Raw genomic sequence first — 19,253 nt, forward strand, 5'->3', positions numbered from 1 at the left:
ATGTTTTGTGGGCAGATTCTATCTTTAGATTTATGTAGATATTTGTTACTTTTATTTTTGTGTTGAACACAGAATCAGCTTTCTTAGAGCAGCTCTCGTATTATATGAGCAGAACAAGACCTTGAATGAATAAATTTAATGATCTGGGATAGCAGACAGAGTGAATCTTGTTTTACTGCTAAGGTAGGCACTGGAACTCATATAGAAATTGAGCATAAACTCCTATTCCTTGTAATTTTTTGGGCTGGGATGACAGCATGATGGTCCAGTGATACAAGTTTTCAGGGGGTTTTGGGTTGGGTGAAGGGCCTGGAATTTCAGCAGAACATGTTCTGCCACGCAGCTGCCCCAATATTAACTTACAATGGAGAGGAGCTGAAACTTCCTGTACCTGTCATCCCACCCCTCCCTTTGTCATGATGCAACTCTAATAGGTGGACCAAGTCAGATGTTCCTGAGTACAGTGTGTTCAGGACAGATGGGGAAGAAAATAAAGGAGATGGATTGGTAGCAGTGATTTGGGAGAATATTATAGTGTTTGAAGGAGATGATGTCCTGGAGCAACAAAGGGCAGCATAGTTAAGAAACAATAGGTGTCTTTACAAAGATACAGAGGAGCACATTTACAATGAAATAAGAGAGGAGTAAGAATGCTAAGAATAGTGATAATAGAGGACTTAAATTATCCTAATAGAAACTGGGAAAGCTATATTGTACCGTTCAGATAAGAAGAGCTTTTAAAATGTGTTTAGAAAGATTTTTTTGATCAGCCTCTTTCTGACCCAGTAAGTAGCCTCAGAAAAGCAAGTTAAAGTCCAACAGGTTTATTTAGTAGCATGAGTTTTTGGAATGCCACTCCTTCATCCGATGAGTGCTCACCTGATGAAGGAGCGGCATTCCGAAAGCTTGTGCGACCAAATAAACCTGTTGGACTTTAACCTGGTATTGTGAGACTACTTACTGTGCCTACCCCAGTCCAACGCTGGCAACTCCACATCTTTCTGACCCAATAAGGACTGGGGATTTAGGTGGTTGAAATGGATCGAGTGTGAGGCGAACAGGAATTGTTGTCATAGTCTCATAAAATCTAGATTAGCTATGGAGGATGATGAGATTGCTCCTTAAGTAAAAATACATAATAAGAGGACCATTTTCTGTGTCGTTTATTGGCAGGCAAAACTGTTTAAGACAAACACTAGGTTGCTTATGAAGAGGTGAAGGTTAGAGTATAGTTGAGGTGCATTCACATGGAGGGGAAAGATGGGACAAGAAAAGCCCACCTTGGTGGTGAAAACGTTAGGGCAGTAAGATAAAGCAGAAAAAGAATACCTATGACAGAGGCCAGGCTGATGATATGTGAGAACCAGAGCTGACTAGGTGGTTCAGAGGGGCAGTGAATAAGGATATAAGTGGGAGAAAGGAGGAGTATTGGAAGGGAGTGGCAGCTAACATAAAGGACAATCCTAATCTCTTCTATTGACATATAAATAGTAAAACGATGGTCAGAGGAGTGTTATGGCTAATTAGGGACCAAAAAGGGATCTATGCGTGGAGGCAGAAGGCATGGCTGAGGTACTAAAAAAGTACTTTGAATCTGTCTTTACCAAGGGTGAAAATGCTGCCAAAGTCATGGTGAAGGAAGAGGTGATTAACACATTGAATGTGCTAAAAATTGATCAAGTGGAGGTATTGGAAAGACTGGCAGCAATTAGAAAGGATAACACACCAGGACTGAATGGGATGCATCCAAGGATGCTGTAGTAAGTACTGATGGAAATCGTTGAGGTACTGACCATGAATTTCCAATCCTCCTTGGACGTATGCGTGGTACCAGGACATTGAAGAATTGCAGCTATTACACCCTTGTTCAAAAAGGGGGTGTAAGGATAAAGCTCAGTAACAACAAGCTAGTCAATTTAATCTTGGTGGTGGGAAAACTTGAAAAAAGAAAATTCCTGGCAAAATTAATTTGGATGAGGTGGATTAATTAAGAAAAGGTAGCGCTGATTTGTTAAAGACAAATTGTGTAGATGGGCCCAGACAGAATAGATAGAGAAGAACCTTTCTTTGGCAAAGAGGTCAAGGACCAGAGGGTACTGATTTAAGGTGGTGAGTGAAACAGCCAAAGGTGATAGGAAAAGACATTTTTTAATGTGGTGAGTGATTAGGATTTGGAATGTTCGCAAGGATGGCGGTGGTAGATTCAATGTGCAGGGTTATTGGGAAAGCATGGGAATGAGTTTCACTGAATTGTGAGTCGGTGAAGATTCAACAGGCTGAATGGCTATCCTATGATTCTCTGACGTCGCCCCTCAGAAATCCTGCCAGTTCTGTCGTTATTGTGGCCAACATTTATGGTGATTGAGTTGGCCTGAGGAGTATTTGACTCCATAAGATGCCTGACCGAAAACACTATGCTGGTAATTTTAATATTCAAACCGAAACCTATGAATCACATCATTAAGAGGTGAGATTAATGAAAGCATGAGTAAAATAAATAAAAAATTCTTGCTGGTTTATAAAATGTAACTCATTGTGTTTCTTTTAAAGCAATAAAATCTCAAAGCCTTCAGTAGTTTTCTAGAATACTGTAAATAAGTTAGAGCACGTGTCTTTGATCAAAAGCTTTCACATCAGAAATGAACCCTACAGTGTCCTTTGTTGGCCTTTGATTGTGAGAAAGGAAATGAAAAACTGATGCAAGGGAAGATCAAATTGTTTTCAAAGTGAAATTGAAGGGCATAAGGACTGCTTTACAGATTTACTGATTTTAATTTTTAATACCCATAGAACCAAGTAACATATCTGATAGTGGATGAGAGACTTCCCCTGTGTGGGATGGTAAATACAGAAATTGGTTTGCTTCCAATTCTTGAGTAATCCATATAAACAGAGGTTGGACAGTTCCCTTTGAAGTTATATTTATATGCTAGCCAGGGGTGTAGATTCTTGCAGAGAAGGACTGATCTCAACCAGCTGCTGTGTAGAACAATTTTAGTAAATCAGCAAGACATTGAATTTGTTTTTTTGAAAATGCAGAAAACAGATATGATTTGAATAGATCTGTGATTGGCAGAATGCTGTTTCAATTCATTGTCAGTAACTTGCTGTGCTTTGCAGCTTCTTTATATTATCTTAGAATCTAAATCTGACTATTAGTTTTACCGTGATGTGATGGACAAGCAGACTGGTTGCCAATGTAAATAGTTATTAAATGATTAATAGCTTGTAGTATGCATAAAGTTGCAACTTTTGATTTGGAGACAACTTGCATCTATTTATGGAGACTGCCTTTATGATGCAATACAAGTTAAAATGCTGGGAAACGTCCATAGCACCTCAATTTTGTCAATTTTACATTTTGTTCAAGTGGGGCTTACAGCCTTCTGATGGATCGAAGTGTGCATACAGTAATTTTTTTAAATGAAGTTCTTCGGTGTCTGCAGTTTCCAACGACGTTCTGATTAGCTGGTCGGCTCTTTGCAGCGCACTTGTTTATTTTTGCATTGATGTAATATAGCATTCAGATATTTTACAAGTCTAATGAGAGTGACCAATTTTTCTTAGCGTTACGCATACTTTTTTTGAACTGTTCATAAGGAAAACCTGTGAATGGTGAGGGAAGAGACCAAAATAACTTGTTGTTTATGTTGTATGAATTGTGATCTAATGTTTACAGATGTTTTAGATTTTGAACTGTGAAGGTGCAAAAGAAATCCAATAACTATTGGAATTTGTTCTTCATGCCGTTGCTTGATTAATATGTAACTTAGTTCAGGTGCTGTATTAAACGAATTGACGGTGGAACTTATCACAGAGAAACTACTTATATATGTGGAAAAAAGATAGTTTAAAATTGAGGCTAATCTGCCTGAGGAACTGTCAGAACAATTTACAATGACATTAGGAGATGTAACGTTTAGATAACGCAAATACTACACTAACAAATTGCTCACCTTGTGATAACTACCCCTTGCATTCTTTGGTGCAGTACTGGTTTTATTGAAGACAGCATGCAAAATACATTCAACTAAGTAAGCTTAGTGGCCATAAAAGGTCAAAAATAATTACCATCACTTTATTTCATTTTCTGCCTGAATTAATGCATCATAGCAGTTAATAGATACAATTTTCTCAAAAACTAGAATTTTTTTAATATTCAAGAATAGCTGGAGTACTGTGTGCAGTTTTGGGCGCCGCACCTGCGCAAAGATATTTTGGCCTTGGAGGGAGTGCAGAGGAGGTTTACTAGGCTGATACCGGAGTTGAGGGGGTTGAGCTATGAGGAGAGGCTGAATAAACTAGGCTTGTACTCGTTAGAGTTTAGAAGAATGAGGGGAGATCTCATTGAGACGTATAAGATGATGAATGGGATGGATAAGATAGAGGTGGAGAGACTCTTCCCGCTCAAAAAAGACAGGACTAGGGGGCACAACCTCAAGATAAAGGGGGGGCGGTTTAGAACGGAGTTGAGGAGGAACTTCTTCACTCAAAGGGTGGTGAATCTCTGGAATTCTCTGCCCGTTGAAGTGGTGGAGGCTGCCTCGCTAAATATTTTTAAGACGCGGGTTGATGGGTTCTTGATAAGAGAGGGGATTAAGGGTTATGGGGAGAGGGCGGGAAAGTGGAACTGAACCACGACAGATCAGCCATGATCTTATTGAATGGCAGGGCAGGCTCGAAGGGCTAGATGGCCTACTCCTGCTCCTATTTCTTATGTTCTTAATATTATTACAGAATATTCACAATGGTGTGTTGAGATCAGAAGCAACTTATCTGTTGACTATCTTAGTAATTATACTTAAACTTAGTAATTATATCATGATATTATGAATCAAAGGGGGAAATAGGTGTTTTATTAAATTATTTTGTTCTAGGGTTTCTGTTTTAAAATAAATGCTGGCTACCATTTAAATCTGCACGCAGTTGTGCTAGATTTCATGCGACTTTTGGCTAGGTAGCCAAACATAAATAAGCAGCTTCCAACCTATTGGGTGCTACCCCTTCTAAGGTGGCAGAAGGAGTGAATGGAGTTGTGAGCTCCCTCTCCATGAAAGCTTTTCCTGCACTATGCACTTGCCCTACTTGTCTCTTGGTATTGGGGTCTTTTTATCTTTTCAGTACTGTTTAAAAATGGCTGCATACTGACTGGGGCTTAGGTGTGTGGGGTGGGGGTGGATAGAGGGGTTGAATACCATGTTTGTTTGGGGGGGGTGGTTAAACAGTGAAAGGCTGTTTAGAAGATGAGGGGGTGGGAACCAGAAGAGCTAATTAAAATCTTTTGGGGGTGGAAAAGGGGAGAAGGACTGATAACAATATGTGTGGTGGGGGGGGGGGGGGGTGCTAGAAACAGGGAGAGGAAGTGATTAGTGTGTGAGAGAGGGGGAATGGGGAGAGGGACTGATTAGTGTGTTGGGGGAGTGGGGAAAAGGGTGGTTTACAATATATCTGAGGGGAGGGGAGCTAATTACAATGGAGGGAAAATCAGGAGAGGAGTTTGTTGCAATGTTTATGTGCGAGGAATGGGAAGAAGAGATGACTTTTCCGTCATTAGGGAAAAACTTAAGCTTGGCTGATACCAAACTAGCCAATACCTCTTACACGTTACGTTCTATGCCTGTTCAGAAGCACTCCACTTCATAAAGCCCATCTATGGTTTGGAGGACCATCACTCCATATTCAGGTAATATAAATTAAATCCATTTTATTTTAAACTTGCATTGTATAGCAGAATCCACAAAGAAACTGCAACCTCTGACAATTAATATTAGTTTAGGATTGCAGGAAAAATACATGTTTTCAAAGCTTTTTGTGTTGAACTCATTAGGGTAATCACAAGAATACCAATGTCAGAGTAAATATCAATTTTACACTATAAGAAGCGAGTGCTAATTGGTTGACAAGTGGACTCTTGGCAGAAATGTTGTCATGAAGAATGCACCAGTTGATAGTGCCTGACAGTTAACTGCCAATCATTTTGAAATTCAAACATTCTGAGATTGCGCAACATTTGCTAAGTAATGCTTAGTGTTCTCAAAATTACGCTGACAGCCAATTTAAGACTGTCAGTCATACTTGCAGTATGGTGCATTTGTGTGTGCTGATTGAGGTCTGTTCTTTGCAGAAAGAAAAAACATGTATACTTAGTGTCTGTTTCAGCTAATGAAAATAAGTGGAAGCTGTTCGCTGGTTCATATCACAGGGCAGCGCCATAACCAATCAGAGTCAATGTGCCTTGTTTAAATTTCAAATAATGCTTGAAATGGAATGCTATCATGGTTTTCCAGAGAAGAGGCAGACGTGTGGGAAATGGATCAGATATGTTTGAGAATCTTGTCAGTGATGGGGAGATGAACCTGAGCCAAATTAATTTTGGAATCACTGTGATGAAAAATGACATTGTCTGGACAGATGAGGGGTGGAAGCTGAGAGATTAGGTTAGAGGCACGTGGAAGTATAAAAGACTTGATAGTGGAGACTGAATCCCTGGAAATGTAAATAAAGGAAGGCAGAATTGAAGATGGATTGTGTGGAGGTGAGGGATTGGAAGTTGGAACCAAAAGTTGATGAAATTTTCCAGTTGTGAAATGGCTTTAATGTGTTGTTCACTAAGATGCCCAAGATTTCTGCTCTGATATCATGTATATTTCCAATTAGCATATAATCTACATTAACCATCTGCCATAATTCATAACCTTATATTAAACCTTGCATCCACCATTTCTGTGCACTGATAAAGTTTGCCAATATCCTTTTTAATCAGTGTTGTTGCTAGTTGCCATTGCTCCCAATTTGGAATTCCCAGCAAATTTGAAGACTGGAACAATTCCTTGTAAATCATTTCTGAAAATTATAATCAACAGTAGTAAGTCAGCAGCCAGTCTTGTGGCATTCCAGTGGTAACTGGCTGCCAACCAAATTCCAGTGCATGCGTTGTCTACAATCTGCCAGTCAATTTGATAAATTTCAATCTATCTCATTTCATTGTGCAGTCCCTCCTGTGACACGTATAGGTATGGATGTTTTAAAAAGGGCAAGAAAATTATAGACAAAATAAAATAATCATGCCAGTTTAACTGTTCTAAGCCCATTTGTTTCTTCCTGTACTTGAATATCGATTGCAGTTATGCAGTTTTAAATTTGTTTACATCACAACTTTGTAGGGTTATGAAGCACAATTTCATTTGTCACAGTTTTGCTAGTCTTTACTAGCATATAACTCGGAAAGGTTGGGGCTGCTATTGGTCAATTTGAGTACAATAGATAGCTTTGTTATTGTCACAATGACCATTTAATTTTGTATGTCTGAAGCCACGTCTGGCACCTCAACCCTTTAGAGTGTTAAATTGAAGCTGAATGACATATTCAGGTCTGGTTTGCCGCAATAGATCGAGTATGTGAAAAAAGCTGTGGATCTTATTGATTATTTTAAAAACTGGGAGTTTTGTAAATTATGTAATTGTTGTGTTGATGCACTTTGGATTTAAAGTATTTTTAAAGAGACCCGGGATTTTAATGGCATTTCAGTGAGAAGTGATCTGGACAGTAAAAGCTTAATTTTTAATGCCAGTAGGTTGTTTGTTTTATTGATTTTCGTAACTGAGCAGGTGAAATGAAGGTACATCATGTAAGGAAACAAGATGTTCCATGATTAATGTGCGAATAGAACTTGTTTGGAGTTTAGGTTTTCTACATAAAAGTATTACACTGATATAGCACTGTTGAAAAACTCATTTTGAAACTAGCTGCTGTTGAGGAAGGGAGAAGAGAAGGTGAGGAGACAGGTTCACAGCTGTCTGTCAGACATTAATAATTTTGAGCTGTGACTTTACTGCATTTTCTCAAGGGCTATTACGTAGGCAAATTCTGATCAGATTTGCAGAAAGTATGTTATAAGATAAAATTTAGAAGCTTGCAAAGCAAGCTTCTGGTTGAAACCAGAAGACTTTGCACATGATTAATGGCCTGTTTATCATTCAATTTATTGTTAGTATATAGAATTATCTAGGTTCAAATTTTTCTTTTAAACTGAAACCTGTTATCTAATGAGGCAGTTAGTACATATGTGGAACCCTCGGGTTAAATCATAATCAAATGTTTAAGTGGCCAAGTTGTCTGGTGCATACTCTTTGTCACAGGAATTTTAAATTTGAGCAATAAAATATTTGTGAAAAAATATCCTCTGCATGTCCGTGAATCCTGTTTGAAACCATCTGGCAGAATAGAGATGGCAATGATTTAATTAGATTCAGAGTAAGGTTCTAAAGTTATCTGGACTTCAATAAATAATAAAGAAACAGGTTGCATTAGAAAAGATTAATGTGACATAATAGTTTTATTTGATATGTGAACTGGAACTAAATTTAGCACTCAACTGTCAGCGAATCATTTTTTAAAAATTGAAATAATTCAGTCTTGGGGCTCTTCCTAGATCTAGGACCCTGTTGGTGCAAGTATTTAGTTCACAAAATTTGTCTTTCATTGACATAGTAGTTAGATTGTTTGTTACTGAGTTCTGCAAAAGATACGTTTTTCTGATCATGAATGGGATGGATAGGATAGAGGTGGAGAGACTCTTTCCTCTCAGAAAGGATAATAGGACTAGGGAGCACAGCCTCAAGATAAAGGGGGGGCGGTTTAGAACGGAGTTGAGGAAGAACTTCTTCACTCAAAGGGTGGTGAATCTCTGGAATTCTCTGCCCGTTGAAGTGGTGGAGGCTACCTCGCTAAATATTTTTAAGACGCGGGTTGATGGGTTTTTGATAAGAGAGGGGATTAAGGGTTATGGGGAGAGGGCGGGAATGTGGAACTGAGCCACGACAGATCAGCCATGATCTTATTGAATGGCGGGGCAGGCTCGAAGGGCTAGATGGCCTACTCCTGCTCCTATTTCTTATGTTCTTATGATCAACACCAACAATTGACAGTAGTCAGCTCTACCTGTGCATTGACATTAACATTTCATTCCCACTTTTTTTTTAACCTGGCTTTATGGCCTTCCCTTTCCATATACCATTCCAAGTGAAATATGTAGTGTGGCCCATCATGCCTGTTGTAGCTGTCTGAAAGAATTACCAATTATTACCGATCACCTGATTTTGTCTCATAGCTTTGTTGTTTTTTTTTCTTTTAAATCCAACTCCTTTTTGAACATTACAGTTGTATCTGTTTCCATCACCCTTTCAGGCAATGCTTACCATATTAGCAACAACTTCCATGCCAAATAATTTTTGATACTGATCCCCGTAGGAGCTACAGGGACAGATAACCAAATCCTTGATCAGAGAGGTAGGTTTTGTGGAGCTTCTTGCAGGAGACAGAGTGATAGAGGTGGTGAAATTCAGTGATGAAATACCAGAGCTTGTGGACTGGGTACCTGAGGAAAATTGGAAAGACAAAAATTGAAGGAGCAGAAAGCTCTCAAAAACTTATAGGGCTGGAGACTACAGGAATAGGGATTTGAAAATGAAGATGAGAATTAGATATTACCTTGCTCAATAAAGAAATTCTCCCCAACTTCCCTTTGGTTTTTTAAACCAGCTATTTGAAATGACTGGTTAAGACCCGCCTGTCAGTGGATACAGTTTTTTCATAGAATTATATAGAATAAACCTTAAGGAAAGAGCCCATAAGGCGCAGGTCAGTGTTTATGCTCCACTTAAACCTCCTCCCATCTTTCCTCATCTGATTATCAGCATAAATCTCTATTTTCTTCTCCCTCAAATTGAGAGGTTTCCTCCTCAAATGCATTTGTACTGTTTGTTTCATATTCTTATTACCCATTGAGTGAAGACATTGCTTTTGCATTCCCTTTTTGATTTCCTGGTTACTGGGTTTTTCTCATAAGTGGAAACACTCTGTCTCATCAAAACCTTACATAATTTTAATGTGCTCTGTTGTGTCATGTCTCAGTCCTCTCTTTTTAAGAAGGAGATCCAGCCTATTTATCAGTTCCTGATTTCTCTCTTTCTCCCTATATATTGTATCAAAACTGCCCATAATTTTGAACACCTCTCTTAAATTTACCCTTTTCTGCTCAAAGGAGAGTCATCCCAGATCCTGATCTGGAGACTGAAGCTCCTCATTCCTGTTACCATTCTATTAAATTTTCATGCATACGTTCCAAAGCCCTGGTGTCCTTCCCTCATTTTGGTGCCCAGAATTGGACACTAGTTGAGGTCTAATCAGTGATTTATAAAGGTTGCGCTTAATTTCCTTCCTTTGCTCTACGGATCCATTATAAAACAAGAATCCTGTTTGGTTTTTTTTTCAAAACTTGCATGGTGGATTCAGTGATGGTAAAGCCAGCTGGATGTTGAAGGGAATTGTTAGATATTCTCTCAGTGGATTTGGTCAAGGTCTGGCATTTGTCATTTATCAGCCCAAGCCTGAATATTATCCAGACTTTGTTGCATTGGACATTAACCAATTCAGTATCTATTTAAGGATCTGTGACCATTGTAAACTCACCAGCAAACATCCCTGCTTCTGATCTTACTCAGGAGGGAGGACACTGATAAAACAGTTGAAGATATTCGGTCACTACCTGAGATAGCTCCTGCAATGATGTCTTGAGATGTTTGGTCTCCAACAACCACGACCATCTTCCTTGATGCTGTATATGACTCAAACCAGTGGCCTGCACTTCTTTCCAAGTAGTGTAGATATCTATCTCCAGTTGTCCAGCTAAGTAAGCCCATTTGCTATTTTATGGTTCCTTCTTTTCTATTCTGGCCCTAAGGAACAAAGCTAACTGAACTGCTATTTCTTCTTTAGATAGTCAGGCAATCAATAAAGTCTGTTATTTTAATTACCATACCTTCACAACAAATTTCTGAGAACTAAACGTTACCTGTAAAAGATTAACATGAACCATGAGCTAGATATTCATTATAATGGAAGACAAGATACTTGCATAATGACGTAACTCATACGCAAAATTCTGTGTTGAGTAAAAGATTAGCGTTGTTCATGTAATTGGAATCATTGCCTTTTCATGTGTCACTGGCAAGATGAGCATTTATTGCCCATCCCTAATTGCCCTGAAGAAGGTAATGAACTGCATTCTTGAAAGTTGCAGACCATATGGTATCAGTACTTCTACTATAAGAGAGGGAATTTCATTTTTCTGGTTGATAGCGCAGAATTGCTGTAGAAGGTAATTGTGATAGATTGGGAAATTTGCTTTATTTTTTATCTTGCAACTTTTAGTATCTTTGGATACTGACTGAGAATCTTGCAAATATCTGCCAGTCGCTATCTATTGATTTGTTTTCTGTACGTTGGGAAGGACATGTTTTACATTTTGGTTTATAAAATATTACTCCAAAGGCAAATGTTCACCATTGTCTAGAGACAATTCTTAATCTGAATGGGTTTGCCAAACTAAAATAGGTAACCAAGTAAATTAATATAATTTATTTAGCCGGAGTAGAAGCTCATACATTATTGTTTATCAGGTCAAGGGCCCCGGTATGCAGGACCGTTGACTTTTTGCCACAGAATCAACAATGCTTAGATGATTAAGTGAGAAAATACATGGCAGATGCAATATTCTGTGGACAAATGTGAAATTATCCATTTCAGACAGAGAAACGAAATGACAGAATTGTGTTAAATGTTAAATTGGAAAATATTGATGTACAAAGGAACCTTTGTACATCAGTCACTGAAGGCAAGCAAGGTAATTCATCATCACTGCTGAACCGAGCTATCTCTCTCCTTCTCTTGTCTTTCCAAAACCTCAGATACCTTTGAATACTCGGGTCCCAGCCGAAGTCATTTTGCAATCGCTCGTATGAATCCACCTGTACTATTTTGTTTAAAGCCCTTTCTACTGCCTTAGTTATGCAGTTTGCCAGGAATCTGTCCCAGCGTGGTTCAGGTGAAGGCCATCCTAATGGTACAGTACTGATGGCATTGCTCCATGGATTGAAACCCATTTCTATGACATCAATCTTTTGAGTTAGATTTTCAACTCCCTAATTTTGTGTAGCCAATGCTAATTTGTTCGTGGCTCAGTAGTAATCCAGAGATTGTTATCTTTATGGTTGTGCTGTTTAATTTTTAGTTGCGCATATTCCATCAGCAGAATCTCTTCTTCCTATCTATGCTGTTGGTATCCATGTAGGCCACACTGACTGGATCCTTCCCTTCCTTTCCAAGTTCCCCTCCAGCCGTGAAGAAATGTCCTTAACTCTGGTACCAGGCAACACTGACATTGGGTCTCAACCTCAGCTGCAGAGAACTGTATCTATCCCCGTAACTATTCTGTCCCCTACTCCAACATTCCTTTTAAATCCACCCACTTTAGTGGCTGCCTGTATCAAGGTGCATGATTGATTGCTCATCTTCTCTGCTATCCCTCCTCTCGTGTCCATAGAGTGCAAAAACGTGCAGCTGTTGGACAGTTGTAAGGGTGGGGCTACCTTCTGGATTTCCGTAGCTCTTTCACTCGTAGATACATCTCCTATCCCTGATTGTGGACCAAATATGGAGTACCTTGCTTAAGAGGTGTGACTACCTCCTGGAACAGTATTCAGATAACTTCCCCCTTCTTTGATGCTTGGCCTCTAGCATATCAGGCTTAGAGATGAAGTTCCCTGAGCTGCTGACAATTAATGCAACGTTGGCTGCTGTGGACCACATTGATGATCAAGTGCTACAGCTGCAGCACATTGCTTGCTGTGTTATCTTTGTTTAATTTAACTAATTGGTTTCAAATTTTGAAATATTAATTAACTGTTGTCCGTAGTTATAACAAGTCGTTAACTAACCTATATATTTAATGCAATACTTGCATCTCCCTGGTACTAGTTTAAACTAGTGATAAAATCTTAAAACCACACTAAGCAATCACCAACTTGTTCACCTAATTAAAGCCTTGAACACTCAACATCTTCTGGAGGCTGGAAAGAAAGATATAAAAAGCAGCACCTCTTTCCTCCTCTGCAGTAAATTCCCACCTGCGCCAAATTAGCACTTGTATCTTTTTGTATTTGGGCCTTGTCACACTCTGCACTCTTATATTCTGCAATAACAAAGCCTGTCTGGGAGAAACATAACTGGATGATGACTGTAACGTAGTATAAAAATTGCTGTTAAATAAAATGGCAGCGAATAGGCTAAGATAGAAACTTTAAATTGCGTACGTATGGGTATAACAAGAAAGACATATTGGGATGGTGTTGATGCGGGAAGGTAACTAGTGCAATATCAGAGCACTGATCCTGAACAAAACCTGGCTCATAGATTTGCAGTGTGGTAGAAGGTACAGCTCAGTAATGATGGTGATCCACTAGAAGCTGACAAAAGAATGGACCTGGAGAGGTTGATAGCAAAGCTGATGGAGCTCCTGAGTCTAATCTAGAAGCTGTTTAAGAAGGGGATGATGGGTCAGTGATGTAGAAGAGATTGATCTAGAGAAATATTTGAGGAACGAATGTTCATTCTGGACTAATGAAGGTACAGAGAGTAATCTAAAAAAACATGATATCCAAGAAACCAAGTGTAGGTCCAATAGAGAAACTTGCAGTCTGTTGAAACACAGGTGAACAGTGTCGGAATGGAGTTGCTTCCAAGAGTGATTGAAAGAAACATAGATTGATCAAGGCAAACAATTTAGGATCCAACTTGGTAGCTGGAGGAAGTGTGAAACCCTGCCCAGTCCAGGAATCCAGTGGGACAATAGATAGAAGCCTGAAACCAGCAGAGTATTGGACAGACCTTATGATGTTGCAGACATTTAATCTCAGTCGACCCACTCAGTTGCCTATCTGATTAATATTTGTTTTTGCTCTCAAGCAGTAGCTGGTTTCGAACTGATGTGTTGTTGCTATGTTACAGTAACCATGGTGATTTTGATGTCATACTCTGCCCTGATGGCATTTTGCCACAGTGTTTAATCCAGCTCATAGAAACTTTAGCAATCAAAGTTTATTCTCAACACAAAAACTTGTGATCCATCAGGTGTTAAAAACGAGAAAATAGGTTCATTGTCATTTGGGATATTGAATCTCGGTTTGATGTATTGGTAGAAGAGGTATTTAATGGCTCCCTGCTTATCTCCATTTTGAAGACAAATGGAGACGGCTATGAAGGTATAGCTTGATGATTACAATGATTGGACTTTGGGGTGATTAATTGTTGCATATATGCAAAGTGCTTGTATTTGAAATAATTTGTGAATTGTGAAGTGTCGACTATAGTTTCAAACTGGGCATCTGCAGACAACTGATCCATTACTGGAAAATGCTTTCAAGTAACAGTGAAACACTAATGTGATATGGCATCTGCACTGTATGCTGACGGAACAGCAAAGCTTCATTGCTCAGATGCATTTTTTTGTTGCTTGTTTTTAAAGCTGTCTTGTTTAGTAATATTGTCTTTGTATAGGTAACCCTTGATCTTGTCACTTTCCAATTGGGTATAAATAAAATAAGATGAAATATATGTTCTGAAGATGAAAGCATTTCAGTCTTTTAAGCAAGTGTCTGTATCAGAATATGTTTGCTTTTACAGAATTTGTATTTAATTTTGTTGGGTGCTTGACCTCAATTCCTCTTGAGCATCAGAGGCAATTGGTCAACATTCACATCAGATGTTAAACTTGATTCCTTTTATCCTATTATGCTATGATACATGAATTATGTGTCAGTTTTTTTTGACAGGAGTGAGTGATAAAATAATAGAATCCCTACAGTGCAGAAGATGGCCATTTGGCCCATCTCGTCTGTACCATCAATGGTCCTGCTCAGGCCCTATCCCTGTAACCCCATGTATTTACCCTGCTAATCCCCTGGCACTAAGTGGTAATTTAACGTGGCTCATCAACCTAACCTGCACAACTTTGGACTTGGGAGGAAACTGGAACATAGAAAGAAAAGCCACACAGACAAAGAACAGTGCAGCACAGGAACAGGCCTTTCGGCCCACCAAGCCTGTGTCGACAAAGATGTCTGTCCAATCTAATATTTTCTTGCTTCTACCTGGTCCATATCCCTCTATTCCCTGTCTAAGCGTGTATCTATCCAAATGCTTCTTAAACGTTATTCTAGGATCTGCTTCCACCATCTCCTCCAGCAGTGTTCCAGGCATTCACTGCCCTCTGTGTAAAAACTTGCCGCTTGCATCTCTTTTAAACGCTCCCCACCCCCACCCCCCACTTTCAACCTATGCCCCCTTGACCCTGGGAAAAAGATTCCGACTGTCCACTCTATCCAAGCCTGTCATAATCTTGTAAATCTCTCAGGTTCCCCCTCATCCTCTGATGTTCCACTGAAAACCTTTATTCAACCTTTCTTCATAGTCCTTTTCATCCAAACCAGGCAACATACTGGTAAATCTCTTCTGCACCCTTTCTAATGCATCAACATCTTTCCAGTGGTGTGGTGACCAGAATTGTACACAGTGCTCCAAAAGATGCCTAATCAAAGTCTTATACAGATTGATTTTCCAATTTCTATACTCTCAGCCCCGATTGATGAAGGCCTGCATGCCATATGCCTTCTTGACCACCTTGTCCATCTGAGTTGCCATTTTCAGGGAACTGTGAATCTGTACACCTAGATCCCTTTGTATACTAATATTTCTAATGGCTCTACCATTTACTGTATACTTTCCTTCTGCAGTAGACCTTCCAGATTGCATCACCTCACATTTATCCGGGTTAAATTCCATCGACCATCCTTTGGCCCAGATCTCCAGCTGATTCATATCCTGCTGTATCCTCTGACAATCTCCTCACTATCCGTTCCTCCCCCAATTTTTTGCATCATCTGCAAATTTATTAATCAGACCACCTATGTTTTCTTCCAAATATCAAGCAAGAGGCCCCAGCACTGATCCTTGTGGAACACTACTTATCACAGACCTCCAGTTAGGAAAGTACCCTTCCACACTTACTCCCTGCTTTCTATGCCCAAGCCAGTTTTGTATCCATCTTAACAGCTCATCTAGGATCCTATATGACTTCACCTTCTATATCAGCCTGCCACAAGGAACCTTATTGAAGGCTTTGCTAAAGTCCATGTATACAACATCCACTACCCTGCCCTGGTTAACTTTTTTTGTCACTTCCTCGAAGAATTCAATCAAGTTTGTGAGACATGAATTCTACTTCACACAGCCATCCTGCCAGTTGCTAATCAGCCTATTCTTTTCGAGATGAGAGTCCATCCTGTTCCTAAGAACGTGCTCCAATAATTTCCCCACCACTGATGTAAGCCTCAAAGGCCTGTAATTTCCTGGATTGTCTCTTCTACCCTTGAACAGAGGAACAATATTAGAAACTCTCTGATCTTTTGGCATCTCACCGTTGGCTAAAGACAATACAAGATTTTGACCAAGGTCTCAGTAATTTCTTCCCTCGCCCCTCTCAATATTCTGGAATAGACCCTATCTGGCTCTGGGGACTTGTCTTAATGTTTTTCAAATCTTCCAGTATCACTTCCCTTTTTATCTCAACATGCCCTAGAATGTCAACATCCTCCTTTCTGCCCTCAGTATCCATCACATCCTTCTCCGATGTGAATACTGATGCAAAGTACTTGTTAGGACCTCGCCCACCTCATCTGGCTTCATACGCAAATTCCCTCCACTTTGCTGAGTGGCCCCACCCATCCCTCGCTACCCTCGTCCTCCTTATATACGCCTTAAAAAGTCTTGAGAGTCTCTTTAATCCTGCCCGCCTAGGACATTTCATGGCCCCTTTTAGCCCTCCTAAGTGTCTGTTTAAGCTCCTTCTGATTTTGTAGACACGGGGAGAACATGCAAATTCTACAGTGATCTGAGGCAGGAATTGAACACAGGTCTCTGGTGCTATGAGGCAGCAATGCTAACCTTGTCATTTAGAATTTTCTCATTTTTACCCTTTTCACCAGGTTAAATTTCAACAGCATATGGAAAGTTTTTAATATTTAACATAAATAAGTAGTAATTTAACTGGGGGAGAACATCATATTTTGTATTAAAAGTAATGTTAATTGAGAAGGGCAAAATGAGTAAAGAATCTTGGAAAATGAAAGAAAATTGACTTGTTTTAGACACACTGTTCCTGTATAGTGAACTGTACCATATTATTAATGGTTGTAATGCTTCATAGTGATATTGACAGTATGGATTAATTACATCTTGGTCCAGTGATTTTCAAACTTTGAGTGATCCTCTGCAAATATTAACTTATCTGTGGAGATTCTCTCCCTGGCTTTGAAAAAGGAGTAACTTGCTGAAGAAAATCACTAATAACATTGCAGAAAACATGTCTTGGATCGGATTTTCCTGCACACTTCAGGACTTCAGCTCAAATGGGATCAGAAACCCTTGCTCTGTCTATGGAACTGATCTGGATTTTCCCCAAATTTGCCAATTGATTGCCAGAAGGATAGCTAGCTATCCAATTATGGTGAGTGGGCTCTCAAACCTGAAGAGCCACTAGGAAGCTCTCCAGCTTGAAAGCAGCAGCAGAATGCCATGGCAGGGAAGTGAGGAAGAGGGCACCCCAAAATCAAAATGCATTTTTGATAACTTTTTTCATGTTTAAAATAAAAAGCCTTTACAGTCAAACCTGGTCAGAAAATTGTCCTTGGCTGGGGGATGAAGAATGGGAGTCGGTTATTGTAGATGCCTGACCGAATTCTAGAAGGAAAATAGAAAACAATGAAAGTGAACAAGATAGAAGAGATAAATGGAAATCCTATTGGCAGGAAGAGCAGAAGAACAAAAGGGAAGAAAGCCTGTGGTAGGACGCAGAGCAGGGGAGAATAAATGGCACAAGGTTTCATGGTACATAAAATATTGGTTAGATTTTTATTATAGTTAGAAGCTATTAGACTTGGAGCAAATTTTTGTTGTGAACCCAAGTATATTAATTTCTAACGGTTTTTAATTTATAGAGATTATTAATTAAATTGAGATTTAATAATCTGTTTTTCATTTGAATAGTTTATTGTCATATATAATCCCCACAGTGTGGAAGGAAGCCGTTTGGCCCATCGAGTCTGCACTGACAACAGTCTCACCTAGGCCCTATCCTTGTAGCTCCACATAATCCCTCGACACTAAGGGGAAACCCACCCAGACCTGTTCCCCGTAACCCCAAGTGTTTATCTGCCAATTCCCCCAACCTACACATCTTGGGTACTAAGGGGCAAGAAGCGCATAAGTGCGAGAACAAAATGAAAATCAGGATATTGAGAGAAAAATGGAAAAACCAGAGCAGAAAGTTGTATTCCAAGAATGGCGCCCTGATGAAACTTAAGCTCCTGACTTTTCAATAGAAGCACTAGTTGAGAAGGATGGACCAGACGTTGATGTAAGGGCATAGAGGTGGAAGAGAGCATGGTCGAGGTAGATTTCCCAGGAGCGTTAATGGGTTTGATCAAAGAGGAAACCAAGAGTTTGAAAGGCATAGTGGAAATGTCAATGCAGAGACTGAGACAACTGCAACTGACGAGGTGATGGAAATGGAAGAACTCCAAGAAGTGGCTGAAGGCAATGCAGCAAACAAATTGAATTAAGGGGAACATGAAGCAACAATTGATGATGCTCCACACAAAATGACTCTGGATGAATGGAAGGCGTTTTATGAACATACTTGCTCTGAGAAGGAATTCAACGTTCACAAATCAGATTCCAGTGTTTTGTCAAAGGCAGCTGTGAGCCATAAGTCTAAATATGAAGGGGATAAATAGAAGGAAGAATTTGCTGAGGGTCACCATTATTTTAGAAAATCAACAAATGACGTCACTCTAAATTGGGCATTAACTTCGACTCTATTACATGCCCTGTGAGATGACGGCGTGGTGCTAGAGGTCATTGAAGAGTCAAGCAGATCAATGAAACTAGGCCAAAGGTGCCAGCTGCAGAGATAACACACATAAGTACTCCCAATCCTGATGACCCTGAGGACTTCTCAGCTCTTGCTTGAAGCAGTATTGAAGTTTAGGAGTTGGCACCGGTGTTAAAGAAAATAAATTGTGGCACTTCAAAATGAGAGGCTTTTTGATTTTTTTGTGTAACACTGATTATAAAGGAGTAGCAGTTGGTTTACAATTACTGAAATTGGACTTTTCACTACTGGGTATGAGCAAACCTCACTTAATGCATGTGGATGAAAGATGGGTAGAATATGGCATTACTACTGAGCTTTTAGCACTTCCCTTTGTGCTTACTTGTGTGCTATTGGCAAATATCTATCTCTCCGGCAGTTTAAGATATGTTTGATGCTCAGTATGAACTCGAGCCTGATAAACATG

The 19,253-nt window shown here is 39.5% G+C and overlaps 1 protein-coding gene and 1 pseudogene across 1 annotated transcript in view; both read left to right on the top strand.

Annotated features, from left to right (window-relative positions):
• The window catches only part of ppp2r5a (protein phosphatase 2, regulatory subunit B', alpha isoform), a 151,505-nt gene that overhangs the window by 6,338 nt on the left and 125,914 nt on the right, over nt 1-19,253 (top strand). The window lies entirely within an intron of this gene.
• On the top strand, nt 1,564-18,925 carry LOC145350675 (intracellular hyaluronan-binding protein 4.S-like; annotated as a pseudogene).

The sequence above is a fragment of the Carcharhinus amblyrhynchos genome, chromosome 12 (genome assembly GCF_965287045.1).
Source record: "Carcharhinus amblyrhynchos chromosome 12, sCarAmb.v2.hapA, whole genome shotgun sequence".
NCBI classification, from domain to species: Eukaryota; Metazoa; Chordata; class Chondrichthyes; order Carcharhiniformes; family Carcharhinidae; genus Carcharhinus; species Carcharhinus amblyrhynchos.